We start from the raw sequence: 25,938 nt of genomic DNA, 5'->3' as shown, positions 1-25,938 counted from the left end.
ATGCTGTTTGGCACCTTGGAAGTTTGCGCCCCTGACAGCACACCATGACAGCGCTCATCCCTGGGTGCGGGATAGGGGGGGGTGGATGGGCCGGTGGGCATGCAGGCAAGGCACAGGAAGACTCTTGAATGGAGACACACTTGATTCATTTAAAAAATTGAAACAACCGTTGTTAAAATATATGTGGTGTTTTTTTTTGTTTCTTATTTTGAACGCACAAAAATACAAAAATGTACACATTGTACAGGTCAGGTTGCAGCACAGGGAGGGAAAATCCCCTGTACTGACCACTGTCACTGGGGAAAGTTTGTTTTATGGCAGCAACGGCACAGGCGGTTATTACTCTTCGAACGCGGTGTCCAAGCCTCCCGTGAAGCCACCATGTAAAGGAACGATAGGCCACCAGCCTGTACCATCTGTGAAAAAGAACGATACAAACTGTATTTAAATGACCAAGATAAGTTTATTAAACCTTTGTTGTCAATGACAATTCTTGTAACTAATGGCATTCTGCTCGAATGAATGCTATCTAGACACTGCACACTATTGAACGACTTTCATGGGTTACAATAAAATGTAGATGTAATTTTGAAAATAGGAGACGACCATGAAATAGTAGCGGCATCACAACCAGAGTATACTTACTCGTTACTCAGATTACGTGGACGAACAGTTGCACGAAGTTTGTGCATTAGCACCATCATTATCCTCAACACGGACCGTGTAAGGTAGGCTGCCCTGAAGTCTGGCAGCTCGGTGATGCATTGCGGCCATGGCTCGCCTTCCGAAATGTAGGCCACGCATCCCGAGTTTTCGCAGCAGCAGTTCTCATCCTCGGTTGGCATTAGCTCGCACCGATTGCATGTACACCAGGTGGAAACACTGTCCATGCGACTAGGTCCAGTGTCTTCATTTGTTGATTTGTCCTGCCAACTCGCCGTCCGAAGCCCCATCGTTTTCGCATGTTTCTCTTTCCAGTATTTCCTCCTCTGTATACTCGGGCTTGTACATGTAGGGCATTATTGTAGCCATTGTGTGGTAAACAAACTGAAATAATTTATAGCAATGGTACAGGTGTTCACACGGGCTACAAGCGGCGAAGGAGGCTGTCCAGAGCACAGAAACGAGTCACAGAATACTCAAAGTAACACAGAGAGAGGAATGGAATCGAAATCTGCTGCTGTGTGTTGTCAAACGGTCTGTTTATACTTATTGTGTAAAGAGGCGTCCTGCCATTTCCATGGCGACACGTCAATAGCTGAAGTGGAGCGAATGTTGACACAAGAAGTGCTTTGGCATTGTGAAATGGTTGGTACGCGTCTGCTGATGACAGGCTCAAGGGCGGGGGATATGATTTAGTGCCGCAAAAGCAGGTCACCCAGGGCGATGGGGCTAGTGATGGGATTATCACAAAATGGCTGCACACTGCTGCCTGTTTTCGCGTGCGTTTAATGGACGAAAACTCAGGTAAGGTCCATAGGAAAGTTTTCTAATATCGAGCGACTTAGGCTTAAAAACACATTTAACAATAAATGACAATAAACATTTCTGACTGAACCATTCCTTTAAGATCCCTTCCTATTCTTTCCTCGCAGTCCCTTTCCAACTGTTATTTTTCCTCCTTTCTCCTTCGCTCCCTATCTTCCTGCTCTAGTTTCTCCTCTCACCTCCTCTCTCTATACTCACGTTGTAACCTCACCTCCCTCTCCATCTCCCTTCTATCTTCCTCTTTGATTAGCTCTGTCCAGTAAGGGGTATTGTGATCCTTTTCAAGGCTTTCAATCACTTTAGTGGCCCCCTTTGCCTCCCCCGTGCTTATACCCTCAAATTCTTCCTTTGCACGCTGTAGCCCTTCCTCACTCACTCCCACACTGCTAGCTGGCTGCCCCACACCTTTCGGCTTGTCCTCTTTAGTGTAGGGTGGTGGCTTGTATGTTGAATTTGAATACCCCTCTGCTGCCCTCAGTTCCCTAATTGGGTACAACCCCTGTTCATTGTCTGTGTCATCAGATACTACACTCGGAGGGGAAGGGGATGGTGTGGAGGGATGATTTGGTTCCTCCTTCAACTCAGGCTGTTTCAGCATCCACTGCCGCTTTGCCTTTTCCCCCTCTCCCTCCTGGAACCTGGACCACAACTAAAATATATCCATGCGTTTGGTCAATTTCTTCCTTTTGTAAGTGACCTGTATGTGTGTCAACATAGATTGCTGCACGTCTTTTTAGAAACTGCCAAAAGGCGGCCACAGGTATGTTAATTTACCTTCAGTACTTTTGGACCATTGTATGCTATACATGCATATTTATTCTTTGTAAGGTGTAAGTGTCTTACACAAATGCTGAAGAGGAGTGACCCCCCCCAACAGTTCCCTTGATACAGGATGATACCTGTTTTACCTGGCCTCAAGTCGAGGCATTCGATACTCTGCTATTGAGGAATAAAAGGTCAGAGAAAAAGAAATGTCGAATGCGAAAATGTCAAATGCAAAAATGCTTAATGTTTTTTTTCTCGAAAATGTCCCTGCAATTACATATGGGGAGAGACCCCCGCAGCCCCCCACCAATACTCTCCTTATATATATTATAACCCTAAACCCCCAACCCCACATATAACTGCGGGAAAATGTGCCCCTCGAAATTCGGCCTTTTTGCATTTGGTATTTTTGTCCGCTCAGTAATTGACTGATACCATAAATCCCATACAAACCTTGTCATTGTGTTTCCAGAGCACATACTGAGGCCTCCCCCCTCTCCCCTCTAGTAAAGGCATCTGTGAATATGCTGGCCCCTCTTCCGGAGTCCTTTGGTATTGTCTAATTTGTATTGGCACTCTCTCATCCTCAATGTCTGTGCATATGTTTACTGGTTCTAAGGTAGGTTCTCATTTGCTTTCGTCATAATCCCTAGACAATCATCCCCTTGAACATGCTTTTGCTGTTTCTTCCCTCCTACGTCCTGGGAGGTCCCTAGGTCTGTTGACATATGTGTTATGCGTGGTGCTCCTGTCGTTTGCTTGTTGTGCTCGTTCATCTGCATCAGCCCCTCCTTCTTCCTGCCCGGGGCACCTACACTCCCATGATGCCCACCTGATCGATCCCTGTGGATGATGACCTGCTTCGCTCCCCCCTCTCATCTCCACTGTGTTTGTCTTCATTGTCAGATCCTGTGTCTATGCTGCTACAGAAACCTTCAGAAGAGGTTAATCTCCTTGATGTCGAGTCAGCATTAGGTTTTATGCTGAGATCAATGTCTACCAAGTTGTATTTTCTGCCTCCTGCACAAGCCCCTAGGCCTGCTCTGCTGCCTCCTGCCACACTCCTGCCTCGCAAATGTGTGCTGTCTGGCTCTATTCGGCTTTCCTCCTCACATGTATTTTGCTCCTAGTCCATTGCTAGCTGTGTTTTTACCACTCTTATTGCTCACTCATTTTCCTCCCTTTGTGCTTGTTCTGTCACCAGTCTATCCAATTGCAACTTTCTCTGCTCCCTCTCTTCTAATTTGCATTTTTCTAGCTCTGCAATCTCCCTTCGTCTCTCTGCCTTTTCTATCTCTATCTCTCTTCTATCTCATCTCCCTCTCCGCTCTCTTCATTTCGTTAAGATCCCTTCCTATTCTTTCCTCGCAGTCCCTTTCCAACTGTTTTTTTTCCTCCTTTCTCCTTCGATCCCTATCTTCCTGCTCAAGTTTCTCCTCTCGCCTCCTCTCTCTATATTCAGGTTCTAACCTCACCACCCTCTCCATCTCCCTTATATCTTCCTCTTCGATTAGCTCTGTCCAGTAAGGGGTATTGTGATCCTTTTCAAGGCTTTCAATCACTTTAGTGGTCCCCTTTGCCTCCCCCGTGCTTATGCCCTCAAATTCTTCCTTTGCACGCTTTAGCCCCTCCTTGCTCACTCCCGCACTGCTAGCTGGCTGCCCCGCACCTTTCGGCTTGTCCTCTTTAGTGTAGGGTGGTGGCTTGTATGTTGCATTTGAATACTCCTCTGCTGCCCTCAGTTCCCTAATTGGGTACAACCCCTGTTCATTGTCTGTGTCATCAGATACTACACTCGGAGGGGAAGGGGATGGTGCGGAGAGATGATTCGGTTCCTCCTTCACCACATGCTGGTTCAGCATCCACTGCTGCTTTGCCTTTTCCCCCTCTCCCTCCTGGAACATGGACCACAACTAAAATATAGCCATGTGTTTGGTCAATTTCTTCCTTTTGTAAGTGACCTGTATGTGTGTCAACAGAGATTGCTGCACGTCTTTTTAGAAACTGCCACAAGGCGGCCACATGTATGTTAATTTACCTTCAGTACTTTTGGACCATTCTATGCTATACGTGCATATTTTTTCTTTGTAAGGCGGAGGTGTCTTACACAAATGCTGAAGAGGAGTGACCCCCCAACATTTCCCTTGATACAGGATTAAACGTGTTTTACCTGACCTCAAGTCAAAGCATTCGATACTCTGCTATTGAGGAATAAAAGGTCAGAATACAATGGTGGTACGTTCCACTATGTACAGGCCTCCCCGGTATTGCACCTTATCAGGCGAGCTCCACTCCATGCCCCTCCTTTACAATCGCAGACTATTCCGGCACACCACCACAATTGTACTCATGCGCCTTCCACGCACCACCACTGGTTCACCTTGTCTGCCAATCCCAAGTTCTCAAAACTAGCTCCTCACCGTCAAAACTCTGTGTCCTATGTACAAACCTAAGGGTGACATAACCAAGCTATCAATGCAAAGCAAGGAGATTGAATATTGTGCACACCTCAAATGAGCTGTTACTCCCAACTCCAAATAAAACCCCACAGCTGTCTACCCGTCGACCCTGGGTAGTGTTTGCACTGCTCCTGGGCTGTATGGTTGGCTGTGTGGGTACCTCTCAACATACTTGTCTATCGCACGAGCACTGGGAATCATTCCGAAATGGTATCAGCGATAATGGTATCTTCGGTTCTTCTTCTGACTCATGTGTCTTTTGGGAGGAGGGGCAGGATTAGGATTCAACCACCCCTTTCAATGTTCATATATGGTATTACTAGCATATATTGGTACACCCTGCATGGCAATTCATGGTCACAGCCAGCATAGATATGTTTGCCTAATGACATATATTCTTGCCAAAGACATCATGGAAATGGGTTGTAAAATACTCATGTGCACTGTTGGTGACTTGTATCTATTGGATTGTTTCATGTGTAACCCTACAAAACCGATTGCAAACTTTGTTGCTTTTTACCCAATATTTCAAAGAAAATGTACTGTAAAGTGCAGACTGTTAATCCATCATTTTTAATTGTTGTCAGGAGGAAAATGGAGAACACACCCTATCCACCCGAATCCCATTGGCTACTCGCTGCACTTAAACAAACCCACATATTCTATGGAAACTTTTACACCCCTCCCAAAAAAATTAAAAATGCTGCCACTGCTCCATCCCTGCTGGCAGTCTACCAGATATATTGTTTGAATATGAAATGAATAAAAGAGTTTGGCTAGAAATGTCTGCTCCGTTATGGAAGAATGAGCCTTCTCCCCAATACATGGTAATCCTTCCATATCCTGAGAGGTGGATTGTGTTTGCACACAGCAATCTCATTCCACCCAATGGGCAGTACAAATAGCAATGCGGTTTGTGTATTTGTCCTGCCTGCCATTTCCAAGATGGTCTAAATTTTGTTGGATGCCCTTCCTGTATTGTTGGGTTCATAATACAAATTTGCCATTTGAACATGGAAATGCATGGGAGCTGGTTTGGATTACAATGTGGCATGAAGCCAGAGCAGTTTACCTTCTGCAGTTGGTTCTGCAGTTGGTACTGGGTGGTGTTGCCTACCAGCAGGCTTTTTCCTGCTTGTGAGAACGTCTGCCCCATATCACCAGCTTTATGAAATTAGTGCAAGCCAACCATCCAGTCGTAGCACCGACATAAGATATCCGGACTGCTACCACCTATTACCTAACTGGGCCATTGGTCTGTTATTTGCAAAATAATTCCCAATGCAGGCCCTCTGCCCTTTCCCATTTGTGTATACAAATCTGAAGTCATCCAGTATCAACTCGCTTTATCCATGGCGATGTTGGCCCACTTCCTGATATCTGCCCCCAAAAAGCATGCAACATTTTGGAATTTAGAAATCTGTGAACCTATTGCGCAGCCCCTTATGTTAAGTAGGAGTATGTTTGCTTTTACGTGTTTTCTCACTAACAAAAGCAAATTGTGGCTCCACAATAGCAAGTATGTGTTATGCAAGCCAGATGAACAATATGCAGCAAGATGTGCTCCATAAATGACTTAATTTGGCTCTCTGAAATGGTTCTGTGCCTTAGCATTTCTCATCTGTCCCGCTTGTATAGTAACTTTACTTATGCGGGAAACCAAAACTTTGATTTGATCACTTGTCGCATCTTCCCACTGGTCTTCCCTTCACTAAAGAACTCTCTGCCCTTTCATTACCAGTTTCAACTGTCTCTGCGCCCAGCTGTAAACCCCTGGGTGTGTCCCCTTGTACAACAGCTCCTTGCTTTGCAGTTAGGTTTGCACTTAATAAACATCCAGGTCTGTGTGATAACTGAGAAAAGAAAAAGTCGAACGCGAAAATGTCAAATGCAAAAATGCTTAATGTTTTTTTTTTCCGAAAATGTCCCTGCAATTACATATGGGCAGAGACCCCCGCAGCCACCCACCAATACTCTCCTTATATATATTATAACCCTAAACCCCCAACCACACATATAACTGCGGGAAAATGTGCCCCTCGAAATTCGGGCTTTTTGCATTTGGTATTTTTGTCCGCTCAGTAATTGACTGATACCATAAATCCCATACAAACGTACCAACTTGCAACTGAAATGTCCGGTGACAACCGAGTCCCTTGCCACAAGTCTTCTTCGTGGCGTAGCTGGATGTGGATTACTCGGTTGTGTGTTATGTTATTATTATTGCATGTGTCTCCTCCTAACATCGTGCACAGCCTGCGCCTATATCTTCCACTAGGAGCCTTACCCGTCTTCTTTGTTGCACATGAGCTATTGTTGATTCCTGACTCCTCTCTTAAATCGCTTCATGTTTATAAATGATAATTGTGTGTGTTTTTCCTAGTCCATGTAATTTAAACTCTTCAATATATCTGTTTAAAACGGTTATTATGGAAGTAACCAAGTAATTAACTTTTTTAGTATTTGGGGTGAAAATCAGAGATTAAGGACAGGGACATGGGAACGTTAAAAGCTGCATTACCATTTTATTCCACTGAGGGGCATACATTGACTGCTTTTTATTTTCATCCTTCCATGTCGACGGTCTCCTCCGTATAATAGCAACGCGAATGCTCAATTCTACGCCCCTTTAGGATATAGCAAACACATCATCACAAACGTATATAAAGTCCATTTGTTTGGTCCTTGGTTCTTCATTTCAGACAATGAGATTATAACAAGAAATTAACAAAGGTACAGCATTCATTCGTCAATGTTAAAGTAGTTGAATACTGGCTATTATGGTCGTCTAGATGAGAAAATCGGCTTCACCTTGATGAACAATGTGCAAAGAATGACCTCAGCATTTGCATCAATACAATAGAACACTATATTTATGTAGTATTGTAAACAGCATCGAAACAAGCACACATTGAACAGCAAGGCCCGTAGTTTTTGCTTTAACACAGTCATTGTAGAATGTGTGAGTGTATGGGGAGGTTTTATGTGGGTGTTGTGTGTGAGTGCATGGACAATGTTTGAGCATATCTGCAGTGTGTGTTTGTGTATGTGTGTTCGTGTGGTGTGCATTTTGTGGCTGCATATGGGTGTATGTGCAGTGTATGTGTTATGTGTGAACATAGTTGTACCATGAGCATATATGCATTGTGAGTATTTATCAGTGGCATGAATTGCTAGGCTATGTGTTATTTTTATTTATTTATATCGCATTTTTTATTTCCTTTTCGCTCTCTTGTTATTTTATTTATAGTTGATTGTGATTTGTTTTATTTAATGTTCATGTACAGCTCCCGTAACCCTGTTGGATATGGGGAGCTTTATTGAAGATACAAACTAAAATAAATGAAATACAATAAATTGTATGTGAAGTGAGTTGACACGTGTGGGATGATGCATAACCTAAGAAAATGTATGAAAACAGCAGCTGTAAGTGCAGTATCATGAAACACACCTTAAAGTGCATTTAGAAATAGAAGAAGAGTGTGCGTACATTACGGTATGAGGGTCAAGCAGCAGGGGTGGACAGCCCCTCACACCTGCCTTCGCAAAAGCAGGTTTCAATGGGTAAGTGCACTGCCTGAGTGCCTGAGTGTCTGGGAAGGTGTGTTGGATGTGACGCAGACATAGTCCAACCTTTTTAGATTTTTAATAAATTAAATGATGTGGGTCGTTTATCTCAGAAAGTGTTGCCTGCTAATGAGAACCATCTTTCAGAAAAAAGCTCCATGCCAAAAGCCAAGTTTCCTGTTGCATCCCATTACAAGCTTCCTGACATGATCCCCAGTGGCACAAGACATGTTCAATTTTACTTAAAAAATGTAAACCGCGCACCTCAGAACCCATGGGCTTATGGGCGCAACGACAAATACATACATAACATGTGGGGTAACAGGGAAAGAGTAAAACTACTACAACCTAACAGTATTCATCAGCTAATTGAAAAGAAATGGGTTCAGCTTCTTCTTAACAGCTTCGATTAGGCTAATCTTTGTGTGCTGTTCTGGGAGGGCTTTCCAGGCCGTAGGGGCTGCTGAATAGAAAGCACCTGTTTTCACTTGGGTGAGCAGACATTTCGGCTCCTTTAGCTGTTGTGTATTATTCGATCCGAGTATTCTAGTATTGGCCTTTAAGGACAGCGCCTCACTCAAATACGTGCAAATGAAGCTTTTGTGCACCATAATTAAAAGACGGAACTTAATCCTCTCTTCAATGAGTAGCCAATGTAAATCTCTTCTTGTTTTAGTTACATGATCACTATTTCTGAGACCAGCAATCGCTCTCGCTGCGCTGTTTTGTATGACCTGAATTCTGACGTATTCTGACTTATTAATGGCCACAGAAGACTGCTGCAATAGTTTGTCTTTAACCCAATGATGGCTCTTACACAATTCTCTCACAATTAGATTTTGAGATAAATGGCTGAATTTGGGAAAGCAGTTTTATGTAATATGCTGATGATGATGCCAAGCTGCTCACTTGCGCCTTCATACTAAGATGTTGGTCCAAATGGATCAGGTTTGGCTGTGGGCTGTCCTACCGAGGATACATTGATAGTCCATTTCCTGTGAAGAGGTTATTCCCCACCCTGGTGACCGCTCCCAGTTGCCTGACTGGTACTGTCACCACCGTGTCCATGGGTTCTGTTGTGCCATCGTCCTGTATTTGGGCTCGCTGTTGTGTGCTTCTCCTGATCTGTGTTGCTTGCATATTCTGTGGTAGGGGTCCTCATTTGTGCATACCTCGATAGCTTCTTTTGCACTAGCTTGGCCTCATCTGCCTTTCTTTCCTCTGCCTTTTGTTTAACTTTCTCCTGTAACAATCTGCAATGGTGCACTATTGTGAGCTGGATTTCTGGCAATCCCTTTGCTTCCATCCCCACCAATTATTTCAAACTCTTTTTTACTGGCTCTGGCAGGCCATGTACTAAACTGTGATAGGATATAGCTATAGTTTTATCCCAGGTTTCTCGAGTTTCAAGGTGCAAAATCCCTTGAATCTCCGAATGTATTGAACAGGGTCTTTGTCCTCATGCATTTTGCGCAGCTTGATCACCCTGATGTCTGACATGTCTGGGTATTGTGTTCGAAACACTTGCTAGAATGCTGCTCTGCAATTTGCAAATGCCGACCCATCATGCGCCGTGTTCTGTATCGTCACCCCTGGCAACCCCACCCGCTTCCATATGTCATCAGCTGTGTCACCCAGTATTGAAACCAATAGTTTCTTTACTTCACCCACTGTCAGCCTGTGACCTGCTGATAGTTTCTATATCTTATAAATCCATTTTCCAGCTTGTGCACTTAAAAATGGTAACCTGCATTTGATATTTACCTTGTCATTGTGTTTCCAGTGCACATACTGAGGCCTCGCCCCTCTCCTCTCTATTAAAGGCATCTGTGAATATGCTGCCCCCCTCTTCCGGGGTCCTTCGGTATTGTCTAATTTGTATTGGCCCTCTCTCATCCTCAATGTCTGTGCATATGTTTACTGGTTCTAAGGTAGGTACTCATTTGCTTTCGTCATAATCCCTAGACAATCATCCCCTTGAACATGCTTTCACTGTTTCTTCCCTCCTACGTCCTGGGGGGTCCCTAGGTCTGTTAACATATGTGTTATGTGTGGTGCTCCTGTCGTTTGCTTGTTGTGCTCGTTCATCTGCATCAGCCCCTCCTTCTTACTGCTCGGGGGACCTACACTCCCATGATGCCCACCTGATCGATCCCCGTGGATGGTGACCTGCTTCGCTCCCCCGCGGTCATCTCCACTGTGTTTGTCATCATTGTCAGATCCTGTGTCTATGCTGCTACAGAAACCTTCAGAAGAGGTTAATCTTATTGATGTCGAGTCAGCATTAGGTTTTATGCTGAGATCAAAGTCTACCAAGTTGTATTTTCTGCCTCCTGCCCAAGCCCCTAGGCCTTCTCTGCTGCCTCCTGCCACACTCCTGCCTCGCAAATGTGTGCTGTCTGGCTCTATTCGTCTTTCCTCCTCACATTTATTTTTCTCCTAGTCTATTGCTACCTGTGTTTTTACTGCTCTTATTGCTCACTCATTTTCCTCCCTTTGTGCTTGTTCTGTCGCCAGTCTATCCAATTGCAACTTTCTCTGCTCCCTCTCTGCTAATTTGCATTTTTCTAGCTCTGCTATCTCCCTTCGTCTCTCTGCCTTTTCTATCTCTCTCCCTCTTCTCTCTCATCTCCCTCTCCGCTCTTTTCCTTTCCTTAAAGGAATGGTTCGGGCAGAAATTTGTATTGTCCCTACGGGTCGGCCATGTGTTTTTAAGCCTAAGTCGCTCGATATTAGAAACATTTCCTATGGACCTTACCCGAGTTTTCGTCCATTAAACGCTTGCGAAAACAAGCTGCAGGGCACAGCCATTTTGTGATAATCCTATCACTTGCCCCATCGCCCTGGGTGACCTGCTTTTGCGGCACTAAATCATATCTCCCGCCCCTGAGCCTGACATTATCAAAACATTCATATTCCCCGCCTCTCTTCGTGATGTTACTGTGCTGCGTAGGTAAACGCGCCCATTCGTCTTCTACGCGACTTCACACAGAACCCGGAAACCAACACAGATCAACTCACAACACAGCGTGCCACAAATCGGAATATGAAACTGTACTTTAAAATCAAACAGCAACACGGTACATTTGGTAAAGTAAATTTATTTGACATTAAATGTTTAGAGAATATTCAGCAATTGGCATATTAAATCGAAATGGAATTTTTGTTTCTTTGCTCTCGATCCGCAAATCCTTTAAAGTTTATCGTGAGTCACGCGCTGTTCCTTTATGGTACACAGGGTGTTTGTTGGTTTTAGTTAAAAGAAGCACTTTGGTTGCACGGAGAACCGCAAGGCTGTTCCATCAACTAGGCACTAGGCCACCGTAAAGGTTGATATGTTGCTTCTAGCTGCTAGTACTGCGTAAGGGCACATGGGCCCTTGGCGATCGTCCCATAAAATTGTCAAACTAGTGCAGTTGTTTACAAGAAGCTGCCGCTGGCGATTAAAGAATCTGTCGGCCGGGGTCTGGAATAGATGACAGTCGCAGTAGGGTAGGATATACCTGTTTTGAAAACATAAAAATTGAAATTAGTCTCACCAGCCGTTCTTTATTACTATTATTCATTTTATTTATTACAGCCAAGCTGAATCTATTTGCTTGCGAGGATAGTGCAATGGAGTATGTTTGGCTCTAAAAGCAATGCGAAAACTGACGAAAGAAAAGGTTAACACACAATGCAATGATTTATTAGCGTTGAACCACTGAGAAACGACTGTTTGTCTACATGGTGTCGAATGAGCACATACATGCCCATGTGCCCGGTAGAAAGACGATCCCACAAATGTTTTACTTGCTCTTCATTGTAATATACCACACAGAACGAACAAGTACAACTTAACCTGCCTTTAATGGTACGCTATTGGTATTATATTCCGGTATAAAATCGTCTAAAGAGTTACTTACATTATATTTGCCATTACCATTGTGTCGGCATAATGCAATCCGTAAAGCCCACTCTGTTTGTGCCAATGATTTTTCATATACTGAACTAGCATGAAACTCAGTGTAGTTTCAGAATTTTCAGCCTTATCGTCTCTTATGTTATTGCACCCCTCATCCAAATGAAGTCCTTTCGCCATGGTCCCTGTCTCTCAAGGTCAAAAAACAATAGAACCTTATACTGCCAATGCGAGTCGTGGGCCTCTTCAGCCCACGAGCAAAAAATCAAAGCCGCTGACCTTCACTCTACATGAGCATACATTCTTACTTTGCAACATCTGGTGTAAAGCCATCTGTGAGAACTTGAATTTTCGACTCCATCTTTCTACTAGGCCTCAATGTGCTAATGCGAACTGGCTTCTCTCCCTTCTGCAACGCCTCGCTTGGCGCGTTCTAAGGCCCCCAATTTTGTCCTTGTTGTCCGCGAGCTTTGCAGCCCTAGAGAACCATAACTATGGAGACATTGACTTTTTGGGGGAAGGTCAGGAAAAGTATAAAGTACCCAAGGAGTTGAGTTGAAAGTGAGATTTATTGTTTGTTTGTTGTATTATTTGCAATGCGCAAGCCTCCCCTCAGTTAACAGTGCGCAGCATTTACATGAGATTGCGAAGCTTAGTTACAGCAACAAAAATATATACATACACATATTGACAAGGTCAGCGATATGAGGTGAATAGAGAGAGAAGTCAAAGATGACACCCAGGTTGTTCGCCACTCAGGATGGTGATGGGAGGCTTAGCATACTTTGTCTGTACACTGTACAATAACATTTTTTTCAAAAAGGCAATCAGATTACAATGATTTAAACCGGGATTTGTACTTGTCAACGAGCTCTGGTTTGGGTGGACATGGCACAGTGGCAATGTTTGGTGGCAATGCATCAGTGCTCTGCACATAATCGCTTGAAATTCCATGTCTGTGCTTCTCTAGTACATTAACAATAAGGCTTTTAACAAAGTCGAACTCCATTTCCTCATATACTGGTTTCACCACCCATTTCTTACTTCTTTTTGCAAAGTCCGTAGTGTAGCAAAGCATCCCTACATTTCCCATAGTCCTAGATTTTTCACGGCACACATTCTCGTTATGGGCCAAGACCGCTAGTAGAGTCCTATGTTTCATGCCCTGTATGCCAAAATGCAATCGCTTTGGCCTGTACTTTAGGCACATATTATGGGACACCTCCACACCTCCTGTATGACAGAATTCCGAATTCCGAAAAACAATCTTCTCAATGGCTTTGTGTGTAGGTGAAGATGGAATGAACCACTTCTTCTTCCGTGCCTCCTCTGTGGACAAAGGGCCATGTTCACATTGGTGGAAATGTTGGTTTTCTGTCCAGCGGTGAACGTTGGTACAGTGGTGCATCAGTGACTGCGATTTTTCATGTAGGATTTCCACTGACCATTCACAAGTTTTGGGGCTACACCAAAGAGGGTTGCTGATAGACTGGGACCACTGTGAAATACTTTCTAAACCTTTTTTTTTTCCCTGCAGCCGAGATTTTCTTATTGATTGATTTAGCAAGATGCCATACGTCAAATTGATGTTTAATATGTGGGAACTGCTCTCTCATTGTCTTGGCTATTGAAACGTGTCTGTCTGTGGCTATTAGGTCGATGTGCATTCCCCTCGATTGTAGATATTCCAATGATTTTATAAATCCTAGTTTCTCCATGGCCACTGAGGATTTACATTGGGACACCTGCACGACCACCAAACTCACAATTTTCTTACTATCCATGTCCTGAAAGTGGTAGGTGCAGTACTTGGCAGAAAATCCAGGGCTGTCGCACTGTCCATCGGCGGCTAGCCTGAATCGTTTGCCTTCGAATGTACTTTCTAGAGACAATTGTTCAATTTTCCAAGCATCACTAATGGCCGGAAATAGATAATCATGTTGGAATTTGTAGTACTGCGTTTTAGAAATGAAATGGAGTCCCAGAAACTGAAAGAAAGACTCTAACTTTCTAAAACTGGACCCACTAAAAAGTGAGGCAGCTGCACACAGTAGATTGCCTACTGGCTGTTTCCCCAGCATCGGTTGTGCAGACCATGAGAACGTATGATGTAATGTAGAGGCGGCATGTATTTTTACGTTACTGCCTTGTGTTTGACGAGTCACATGAATCAATGGCTTCCTACATACTTCCCCTCTAACAGAATGCCCATATTTCAGCATGCTTATAATATTCATCAAACAACTGTTGAATACTATGTATTTGCCCTCTTTCATTAGACTGTCATCCTGCATCACAGTTGTTTCGGACTACATCGTTGCGGACATATCACCAGAATTGAAACTAATATCCCTGATATCAGGTTCTGATGTGTCAGTGAATAGTGCTGTTGGTTCATTCTCTGTCATTTCAACATCTGTTACTTGAACATTGATGGGAGAACACAACAATGTCGACAGCTTTTTGGATGGCATTTTTTTTGCTGGTGTAGATTGTGTGAATTGATCTGCGAATACTTCAGAGCTATCTTCAATACATCCAGTATCATCTTCTTGTGGTGGTGCAGTCGCACTATAGCAATGGTCCAATGAAAGTTTACTGGATTCTCCGGACACAATCAATTCATGTTCCGGCCATTAGACATGAGCATCTCGAGTCTGAACACACCGCGCCTGAATTAATAGTTCCTCCATAGTGTAAATGGTCTGGCAAGCAACATCTCTCATTTGCTTCACTGTCTGTGTATGTATAGTTCGTACATCCACGGATAACTAGAGGACAGATTGGAAAAGGGATGTTCAGTTTAAACACAAGATAAAGTATAGTACAATTGACAGAAAAAAAACATAATATAGTCCCCACCACAAAAAGATTTCTAAAAATATGACCTGCTTGTAATTAACCTTATTTTTGTTTCTTTTCTTTGCAACTTTCTTGACTCGAACTTCAACATCTGAACGCTGTTGCTCCGATTCGTTTCCACATGTCCTCCCTTCCTCTTACGCTGCAACGACTATATTTTCTGGATCCGCATAGACAGCACAGAATGACGCTCCATCGACTCCCTGAAACATAGTACTTTCATTACTATGTATCACAATATTGAAAACATAAAACTCATGTGAGGACGACCACACAGGTACATCTCAATAGCTAAAAATGCATTAAACATTGTGTAGAACAATCAAACGAAAACAATTCAAGCTCTGATGATCTAGTTCCCTGAAACACAGTACTTGCGTTAATAAGGAAGAAAGTATAGCAAATGGAATCACGTTATATGATCACGCTCGATGGAGCTGTCAGTATCCATACCTCGTGCTGCTGAAGAATATCTGCGCACATCCGAAAGCTGTTGCGCCGATTCGTATACGCATGGTCCCGCTTCCACTTCCCCTGGAATTACTTGAATGTCAGGCTCCGCATCAAGTGCAGGGGTTGATGCTCCATCTACTGCCTGAAACATAGAACTTGCATTAGTAAGGATTACAATATTGAAAACATAACACACACTTGGGGTCCACCGCACAGGTACATATCAATGTCTAACCACCAATGAAACATTGTGTAGAACAATCAAACAACAAGTATTCCAGCTCTGATGATCTAGTTCGATGGAGCTGTCAGTATCCATACCTCGTGCTGCTGATGAATATCTATGGATGTTGTCAATGTGGTGGATGCTTCAGCATCTCCCTGAAAGACAGTACTTGCATTAGTATGGATACCACTAATGGATGTATGGATACCACTAATTATAACTGAAAACAAACACCAGGGAACGACAACTAGTATATCAATTGGAAAGCACTAACCAAACATTCAGTAAAATAATTACACCATACATCAAAAACCATTACTTGACATGCATAAAACAAGTCTGTAGAGGAATAGCTAAGTAAGATTACCTGATACGCGCTAGAAGTGGCTGATAACTGCGGGCACGTCACAGATGTAGAATGTTCTTGCTTCAGATTTAGTGGATAGTCAAGGAGTTGTAAAGGTAAATTATTGTTTGATAATGAAATGCCAATATAAAAAATTGCCATGTAAGCCGACAGAATAATGCTATTGAAAATGCACAATATAGCACAGTTCCCTGTGCCCATAAAAAGATTTCCTTTGGGGGTTATAAAATCGAAAAATAATTTATTGATAAATGTCATTATTCAAAAAGCTATACACTCATTTCAATATCGAAAGTATTACAAGGGACACAACACCTAAAATATCAATTAATCCATTCGGCTACCTACACACTACCGCAAGGCCTAAAGCTAAATCCGGACACTTGACTCACAGTGGCGGAATGTGGACGAATAGAGTGGGAATAGCGTTTGCGAGCAATTTTCGTGTCGTTCGCCGTTTATTCTTCTTTGTTACCCAAGATGTGGCGTACATGTTCGAGGAAAAGTGCCAGCTGCAGATGCGTATCGATCACCCCTCTTGTCCTCAAAGACTTGTTGGACTCTACTTTCAAGCTCATCCAGTGGATATCCGCAATGTCTGACCCATTCTCTTATTTGATGAACAGTTTTAGGGAATACATGCATTGTAGTGCATTCAGATTTAGCATGGGTCTTCGAAGGGCAACCGATAATCGAACAGGCAGGCTTTGTTGAAAATTCTGAAAAGTAAATATCAAGATTATTATAAGACCTTGATGAATAAAAATTTCATAAAAAAGTAAATGAACCATACCATGTTCAATGCAAGGTTTGTTTTGGTCGCCGGAACTATACCAGTTCATCAAGTGCGGCTTAGTATTTGCATTACTTTCACAAATTAAAAAATGATGGAAGTAAACTCTGAACATGTTACTCGTCCCTTGGATGTATTGTCTTGCACGAGAAGGAAACATGCTTACATTATAGACAGGGCCCGCGAAGGATGCAATTCGATGACAATTTACACAGATGAAAATAAATAGATCTATTGATAGCACAACAATTGAAACTCAAGTCAATAGCAATGAGACCAATGAACATAGCACTATTGAGTACTCTACTCGCAAATAGATAGAAATTTAAAAATGACCGAAATATGACTGTGATACATGGCCTTACCTTGACCAACAAACAGTTAGATTCAGCAAGCCTGGTAGTTTGTGGCAGGAGAACAGGTAGATGGCCACAGCTAGCACACTAACGAGTTTGCTTGAAGCGCTCACAGAAGTTCACAGATAGCACGACGATGAGCAAATTAGCAATGATCTCAGTGGTTCTCAGGCAGCACGTTCAGGAGTTGACTTGCAAAGCACAAAGGTGTTCTCATGAGACATATCAAGTGGTTTATAAAGTATTAGGAACAGGGGTGTGTTTGTGAATGAATGACGTGTATATGTTGTGGTATTATGTGGTTTGCCAGGGGGGCGGCGAGCGTGAGGGGGGGTCCTGGCCAGAGACACGGGGTCTGAGGAGGCCATGTGAGCAATGGCCCTTGGGCGTGGGATACCTTTTGAAGTGTACATGGTGTTTGGCCGTTATCGCCCCTGACAGCACACCATGGCAGTGCGCATCCACTGGCGCGAACCGCCTTTGATAGAGGGGGGTGGGATGGATGGGCCTGGGGCGTGCAGATAAGGCACAGGAAGACTGATGAATGGAGAATCTAGGTTACTAGGGGAATCCAGACGTGGACCCCTTGCTCACTATTCTTAGAGAGGCACAGCTCCTCCCTACTGATGAGGTCCAACCAGACCGAAACACGTGTCTGGGGATGCTGTTGGTACTCTTGTTCAGAGGAGAATTGCCTATCATTTCGGTGCTGGACTGCCCCAGGGCAGGACAAAGACTGATATGTTTAGGATATTTCTTCTCTGTGAAAGATAGTGAGCTAAAGACTCTGGGTAAGTCTCTCGCAACCAGGACTAATGTCTGGCAGAGAGACTCCCAGGACCCCCCTTGTTAATCAGCATCAGGGGAGGCCTGCCTGGAGACACGGGGTCTGAGGAGGCCATGTGAGCGATGGCCCCTGGGCGTGGGATACCGTTTGAAGTGTACATGCTGTTTGGCACCTTGGAAGTTTGCGCCCCTGACAGCACACCATGACAGCGCACATCCCCGGGGGCGAACTGCCTTTGATAGGGGGGGTGGATGGGCCGGTGGGCATGCAGGCAAGGCACAGGAAGACTCTTGAATGGAGACACACTTGATTCATTTAAAAAATTGAAAAAACCGTTGTTAAAATATATGTGGTGTTTTTTTTTGTTTCTTATTTTGAACGCACAAAAATACAAAAATGTACACATTGTACAGGTCAGGTTGCAGCACAGCGAGGGAAAATCCCCTGTACTGACCACTGTCACTGGGGAAAGTTTGCCTTATGGCAGCAACGGCACAGGCGGTTATTACTTTTCGAACGCGGTGTCCAAGCCTCCCGTGAAGCCACCATGTAAAGGAACGATAGGCCACCAGCCTGTACCACCTGTGAAAAAGAATGATACAAACTGTATTTAAATGACCAAGATAAGTTTATTAAACCTTTGTTGTCAATGACAATTCTTGTAACTAATGGCATTCTGCTCGAATGAATGCTATCTAGACACTGCACACTATTGAACGACTTTCATGGGTTACAATGAAATGTAGATGTAATTTTGAAAATAGGAGATGACCATGAAATAGTAGCGGCATCACAACCAGAGTATACTTACTCGTTACTCCGATTACGTGGACGAACAGTTGCACGAAGTTTGTGCATTAGCATCATCATTATCCTCAACACGGACCGTGTAAGGTAGGCTGCCCTGAAGTCTGGCAGCTCGGTGATGCATTGCGGCCGTGGCTCGCCTTCCGAAATGTAGGCCACGCATCCCGAGTTTTCACAGCAGCAGCAGTTCTCATCCTCGGTTGGCATTAGCTCGCACCGATTGCCTGTACACCAGGTGGAAACACTGTCCATGCGACTAGGTCCAGTGTCTTCATTTGTTGATTCGTCCTGCCAACTCGCCGTCCGAAGCCCCATCGTTTTCGCATGTTTCTCTTTCCAGTATTTCCTCCTCGGTATACTCGGGCTCGTACATGTAGGGCATTATTGTAGCCATTGTGTGGTAAACAAACTAAAATAATTTATAGCAATGGTACAGGTGTTCACACGGGCTACAAGCGGCGAAGGTAGCTGTCCAGAGCACAGAAACGAGTCACAGAATACTCAAAGTAACACAGAGAGAGGAATGGAATCGAAATCTGCTGCTGTGTGTTGTCAAACGGTCTGTTTATACTTATTGAGTAAAGAGGCGTCCTGCCATTTCCATGGCGACACGTCAATAGCTGAAGTGGAGCGAATGTTGACACAAGAAGTGCTTTGGCGTTGTGAAATGGTTGGTACGCGTCTGCTGATGACAGGCTCAAGGGCGGGGGATATGATTTAGTGCCGCAAAAGCAGGTCACCCAGGGCGATGGGGCAAGTGATGGGATTATCACAAAATGGCTGCGCACTGCTGCCTGTTTTCGCGTGCGTTTAATGGACGAAAACTCAGGTAAGGTCCATAGGAAATTTTTCTAATATCGAGCGACTTAGGCTTAAAAACACATTTAACAATAAATGACAATAAACATTTCTGACTGAACCATTCCTTTAAGATCCCTTCCTATTCTTTCCTCGCAGTCCCTTTCCAACTGTTATTTTTCCTCCTTTCTCCTTCGCTCCCTATCTTCCTGCTCTAGTTTCTCCTCTCACCTCCTCTCTCTATACTCACGTTGTAACCTCACCTCCTTCTCCATCTCCCTTCTATCTTCCTCTTTGATTAGCTCTGTCCAGTAAGGGGTATTGTGATCCTTTTCAAGGCTTTCAATCACTTTAGTGGCCCCCTTTGCCTCCCCCGTGCTTATAGTCCCTCGACCAGTTAATCGTGCAACAGCAGCAACTGGCCACGCTCCTCAAGGACCATGCCGATGAATGTGGGGGCACTAAGGCAGACATAGAAACATCAACTGAGACACTTAGGGCAGAAATGGAGAGGAGTACAGAGACACTAAGGGCACAAATGGAGAGTAGCACCGAGAGCCTGAGAGTCCAAATGGAGAGAAGCACCGAGAGCCTGAGGGGGGAACTGCATGCGATGTCCAAAGACGTATGTGCCGAACTTGCCGCAGTGCGCCGTGTGCTCACTGAGCTCTCACAAACCCTTAGGGACATGCATGGACGTGAGCAGGCAGAGACATCATCCGTTGCAAGTTCCGTCCAGGGCGTAGATCTGGGAGGAACCTGCGCTCCACAGGCAGGGGTGCCCCTGATACCCGCAGAGGGGGCTTGCAATAGCGACTGCCCACTGACAATGAGCATCTTTGGACACTGGTGTTCGGGGGGGAGGTAGGAGGGTGGAGGGGGTGTTTTGGGCTCACTTGGGTGGCGGGTCGATAGGGTGTTCAACATGATATCACATATGCCATAAACAGTGCACGATCAACCAATGAGATGTGTGGACAATGATCTTTGTGTACTAGGCCATCATAGGCGTACAGTCCATATTGTGCATGTACCAGACACACACAGTGCCACGAGTACCGTGTCCATGTATCAGCCACCAGGCTTGAGTGCTAGAAGCATGCATCAATGAGATGCTGATGAATGTCACGGCCCTCCGGTGCCTCGCAGACTCCTTGAGGTGCTGCCACATCCCCACCATCATCATGACCATCTTCAGGTGCTTGCAGTTCTGCGTCAGGGGGCATGGGCACATTTCTACGTACGCACATGTTGTGGAGCATGACACATGCCATGACCATCTTTGCAACCTTCTCATGGCGGTACAGGAGTGCCCCGCCAGACCTGCTGAGGCAGCGGAAACGAGTCTTCAGTAGGCCGAATGCCTGTTCAATGACTAGACGGGTACGTGAGTGGGCATGGTTGTAGTCCTCCTCATGCTGGTCCCGTGGGTTCCGGACTGGTGTGAGGAGCCATCTCTTCAGTGGATATCCAGCATCACCTGTATGTGGATGATAAACGTATGATGTGGAATGCCATTGCTACGTATGCACACCCCCCCCCCCCTTCCTGCCAGGTCATTGCCGAATCACATACCCCACATTATCATGCATGTAATGAGACTCACCGAGTAGCCAGGATCTGTTCCCTGCGTGTCGCTCCATGTAGCGTGGTATTGTAGAGTTCCTCAAGACCATAGAATCATGGGTTGATCCAGGGAATCGGGCACAACAATGTGTAATGATCCTGTTGGAGTCACACACCATTTGTACATTCAGGGAATGAAATTGTTTTCGGTTGCGGTACTGGGCCTCCATGGCATGTGGTACGACCAATTCCACATGGGTGCAGTCGATGGCACCAATGCAACCCGGTATGCCGGCAAGTGCATGGAATCCCACTTTTGTGTTGGTAATTTCCTGCTCCGAGCGTGGTAGAGAGATGTAGTCGTCTGTGTGCTGCAGGAGGGCATCGAGCACTTGCAATAGTGTCCGCGAGAACAGTGGCTGAGAAATGCCATGCAACTGTCCGACTGTGTGCTGGTAGGTGCCTGTGGCCAGGAAGTGTAGTACAGACACCACCTTCAGTAGGGGTGGGATGGCGGTTGGGCTATCTATCATGCTGACAAGGTCAGCCTGTGTCATGTCCACAATGGCGGTTATGGTGTCCCGGTCCAAACGGTAGAGGGTGTGGATCTGCTCATCAGTGAGGTTGAACGGATGTGCTCGGAGGCGTGGGATTGCGGGCTGCCTGCGTGGTGGTAGTGGCTGTGCTGGCGGCCCTTGCTGGCCCTGCCTTGGCCTCCTCCTCCTCCTGCGTCCCCTCCGTGCGGCCGGTTGTAGTTGGTGTTCGTCTTCTTCTTGGAGTTGGAGTACTTGCAGTGCTATCAGGTCCCCCAGGGCCAACATCGCGAGTCCTGCCGGTAGCATTTCGGAGTGGGTGTGGTTGTGGGAGGAGACTGGGTGTGCAATTTATGTGTTTTCAGGCTGTATGGCCTCCACCTGTGGTGATTCATTCCACCTGTGCAAGCTGCTCTCCCCTTTGGCCGAGCACGTCCCGCACACAACGCTGCAATTCGAGTAATGGCATCTTGCTATAGCAATCATGTATTTGTACCCGATGGCCGTGTAACATTTGTTGATATGTACATTCGGCTATGGTCCCATTGTTTCACATACAATCTTTGCAGTCGCGAACAGACTTGTGAAGGGTCAGTGGAACGTAGTACTCGAGTAACGGTGGGCCCTCATGCATCACTGTACCGAGTTGCACCGACGGGCGGGGCGTCCCATTTGTGGGTGAAGGCAGTTGCCATTTTCACACACAGCCGCACTAGATGGATTAATTTGTGATTTCAAACGGCCACAGATGCCTTTTCGACGTGATGTTGCAAATGAGGAATTCGAAGGGCGGCGCTTTCGGTTTTCAGCTAGCGGCGAGGAGATGCCCACAGGTCTGACTGCAAATATAACGTTCTATTGTTCAATGTCCTTGAGACAGGGGCCATGGCGAGGATGCAATGATTGATATGAATAGTTTGGGATGCGCAATAGCGACGTGGGCGATGAGGCCGGACGTTCCCAAATACATGTTACTTCACAACACTGGAATTACGGGCTGGGGCACTGTGGATTTTGCAGGCTGCATAACGCACAGACTCAATGGATATTTCTAATGTTATGTGAGTAAATATTCAGGCGTTTTTATACCGGGATGAGGGAATGATGAATGGATGCATGGGCAGATGATTTGATACAGAGTTTGCCATGTACAGGGCTTCTTGGAATCTATCCGCCTCCCCTGCGCTATGTGATGCAGGGCTGCCATAGTGGGACCATCGTCTATCTGGCCTTGTTGAGCCCTCCCTGTCTCGACGCGCCTTCAGACACTTGTGTCCATGCACGTTAACATTCCCATCTGATGGATTCTGTTTTGACAGACGCATGCACAGGTACACTCGTTTGTGATGGTGTTTACACCTCGATATAGATGGTTATGAGTCGCAAGTGGTTTTGGGGTGGTGATGATCCTTTGGAGTGGGCTAGCATGCATATGGCTGTGGATTTAGTGTGATCATTGAAGTGAGTTGTTCGAATGTAGTTCTGATGGCCATTCTGTTCTTTTTCTTTTCTTTTGGTTGACAGGTATCTCCTCCCCTTTTGCCACTGCCATCTGTATGCCACTCCTGCAGATGGCTTTTACTCCCGACACCTGCTGCTTCGTGTTAATCAGTGGAGCAGCATTACGATCTTATGGGACGATCGCCAATGGGCCACATGCCCTTACGCAGTACTAGTGGCTCGGAGCAACATTTTGGCCTTTCAGCTGGACTAGTGCCTCCCCATTGGGACGGCCCTGCGGTTCTGTGCGCTTCCATGTTGCCTTTTCGTACGTGAATGTGGCTCTGTGTACCATGATGGAACAGGGCGTCACACAAGTAGTAGCTGGTCATTTGTTGCGGATGCAGCCCACAATGGTGAAATGTGTTTTGGAGTTCATGGCCTAATGGCTGTATGGGCTTGGTGATTTTGTTGTGCATTAAATTTCTATTCTGATATGGGCCGTGTAGCGTTCTTCTTTGCGAGTGATGTGGCATATTCCTATTTGGGGAGCGATGTATTGTGAGGAGACCTGCATTGGGTTCCAGCTTCGGAGTTTAGTTGCGTGGTACTGTGCTGGGCGCGTTTGCTTACGAAGCCCAGTGAGGTCAGGGATGGGGGCTGCCAATATGACTGTTTGAATGTTGTCATGCTCAGGGGCGGGGGATTGGGTTTTGTGTGACAGATGCCGGTCAGCCAGGTGGACTGGTGGAATGATGTGATTTTCGGAATATTGCTGGTCACAGGTGCCTGTGTTTGCGTGCGTTTCTTGGGGGGGGACTGTGGTCATGTCCATTGGAATGGCTTCTGTATTCGTGCCATCTGTGCCCTGCAGCTCCCATTGGCCCCTCTTGTGAATCTTTTGTTCGTTGGCATGCATGGGTGACTTGTACATTTCACTGGTTGCATTGTGACTTCATTGCACCTACGGGGAGTTGTACTTTGTGGGCAGGGAGCGGTGTACAGGCACTCAGTGGGGCCGTTTACGGTTGATTCGCGATGCCGTACTTCTCACCATGGCGGAATGGTACTTTCCGCCGTGCTTGATGGCGTTAGGTGCATGTCCGCTAGGGTCGGAATTCGCGTACCCTTGCGCCATGGTGGTATTTACGGTTTGGCATGGCGCGCGCGCGCGTACTTGGTGCAGTTAGCGTTGGCGTTCACTACGGTGTCGCTAATGGCTTCGTACTTTGCGGTGACGGGTCATAGTCGCACCGAGCGCTATTCGATGGCGGTATTGCATTTCTGCCATCGTTTTTCGATTTCCGCCAGGGTCGTAATGAGGCCCTCTGCCTTTTCTATCTCTATCCCTCTTCTATCTCATCTCCCTCTCCACTCTCTTCATTTCCTTAAGATCCCTTCCTATTCTTTCCTCGCAGTCCCTTTCCAACTGTTTCTTTTCCTCCTTTCTCCTTCGATCCCTATCTTCCTGCTCAAGTTTCTCCTCTCGCCTCCTCTCTCTATATTCAGGTTCTAACCTCACCACCCTCTCCATCTCCCTTCTATCTTCCTCTTCGATTATCTCTGTCCGGTAAGGGGTATTGTGATCCGTTTCAAGGCTTTCAATCACTTTAGTGGTCCCCTTTGCCTCCCCCGTGCTTATGCCCTCAAATTCTTCCTTTGCACGCTGTAGCCCCTCCTTGCTCACTCCCGCACTGCTAGCTGGCTGCCCCGCACCTTTCGGCTTGTCCTTTAGTGTAGGGTGGTGGCTTGTATGTTGCATTTGAATACTCCTCTGCTGCCCTCAGTTCCCTAATTGGGTACAACCCCTGTTCATTGTCTGTGTCATCAGATACTACACTCGGAGGGGAAGGGGATGGTGCGGAGGGATGATTCGGTTCCTCCTTCACCACATGCTGGTTCAGCATCCACTGCTGCTTTGCCTTTTCCCACTCTCCCTCCTGGAACATGGACCACAACTAAAATATAGCCATGCGTTTGGTCAATTTCTTCCTTTTGTAAGTGACCTGTATGTGTGTCAACAGGGATTGCCGCACGTCTTTTTAGAAACTGCCACTAGGCGGCCACATGTATGTTAATTTACCTTCAGTACTTTTGGACCATTCTATGCTATACGTGCATATTTTTTCTTTGTAAGGCGGAGGTGTCTTACACAAATGCTGAAGAGGAGTGACCCCCCCCAACATTTCCCTTGATACAGGATTAAATGTGTTTTACCTGACCTCAAGTCGAAGCATTCAATACTCTGCTATTGAGGAATAAAAGGTCAGAATACAATGGTAGTACGTTCCACTATGTACAGGCCTCTCCGGTACTGCACCTTATCAGGCGAGCTCCACTCCATGCCCCTCCTTTACAATCACAGACTACTCCGGCACACCACCACAATTCTATACATGCGCCTTCCATGCACCACCACTGGTTCACCTTGTCTGCCAATCCCAAGTTCTCAAAACTAGCTTCTCACCGTCAAAACTCTGTGTCCTATGTACAAACCTAAGGATGACATCACCAAGCTATCAATGCAAAGCAAGGAGATTGAATATTGTGCACACCACAAATGACCTGTTACTCCCAACTCCACATAAAACCCCACAGCTGTCTACCCGTCCACCCTGGGTAGTGTTTGCACTGCTCCTGGGCTGTATGGTTGGCTGTGTGGGTACCTTTCAACATACTTGTCTATCGTAGGAGCACTGGGAATCATTCTGAAATGGTATCAGCGATAATGGTATTTTCGGTTCTTCTTATGACTCATGTGTCTTTTGGG

This window comes from Ambystoma mexicanum, chromosome 5q (assembly GCF_040938575.1).
Source record: "Ambystoma mexicanum isolate Mex_15411 chromosome 5q, UKY_AmexF1_1, whole genome shotgun sequence".
In the NCBI taxonomy this organism is placed as follows: Eukaryota; Metazoa; Chordata; class Amphibia; order Caudata; family Ambystomatidae; genus Ambystoma; species Ambystoma mexicanum.
The sequence above is the reverse complement of the archived record's forward strand: the minus strand, read 5'-3'. Positions refer to the sequence as shown.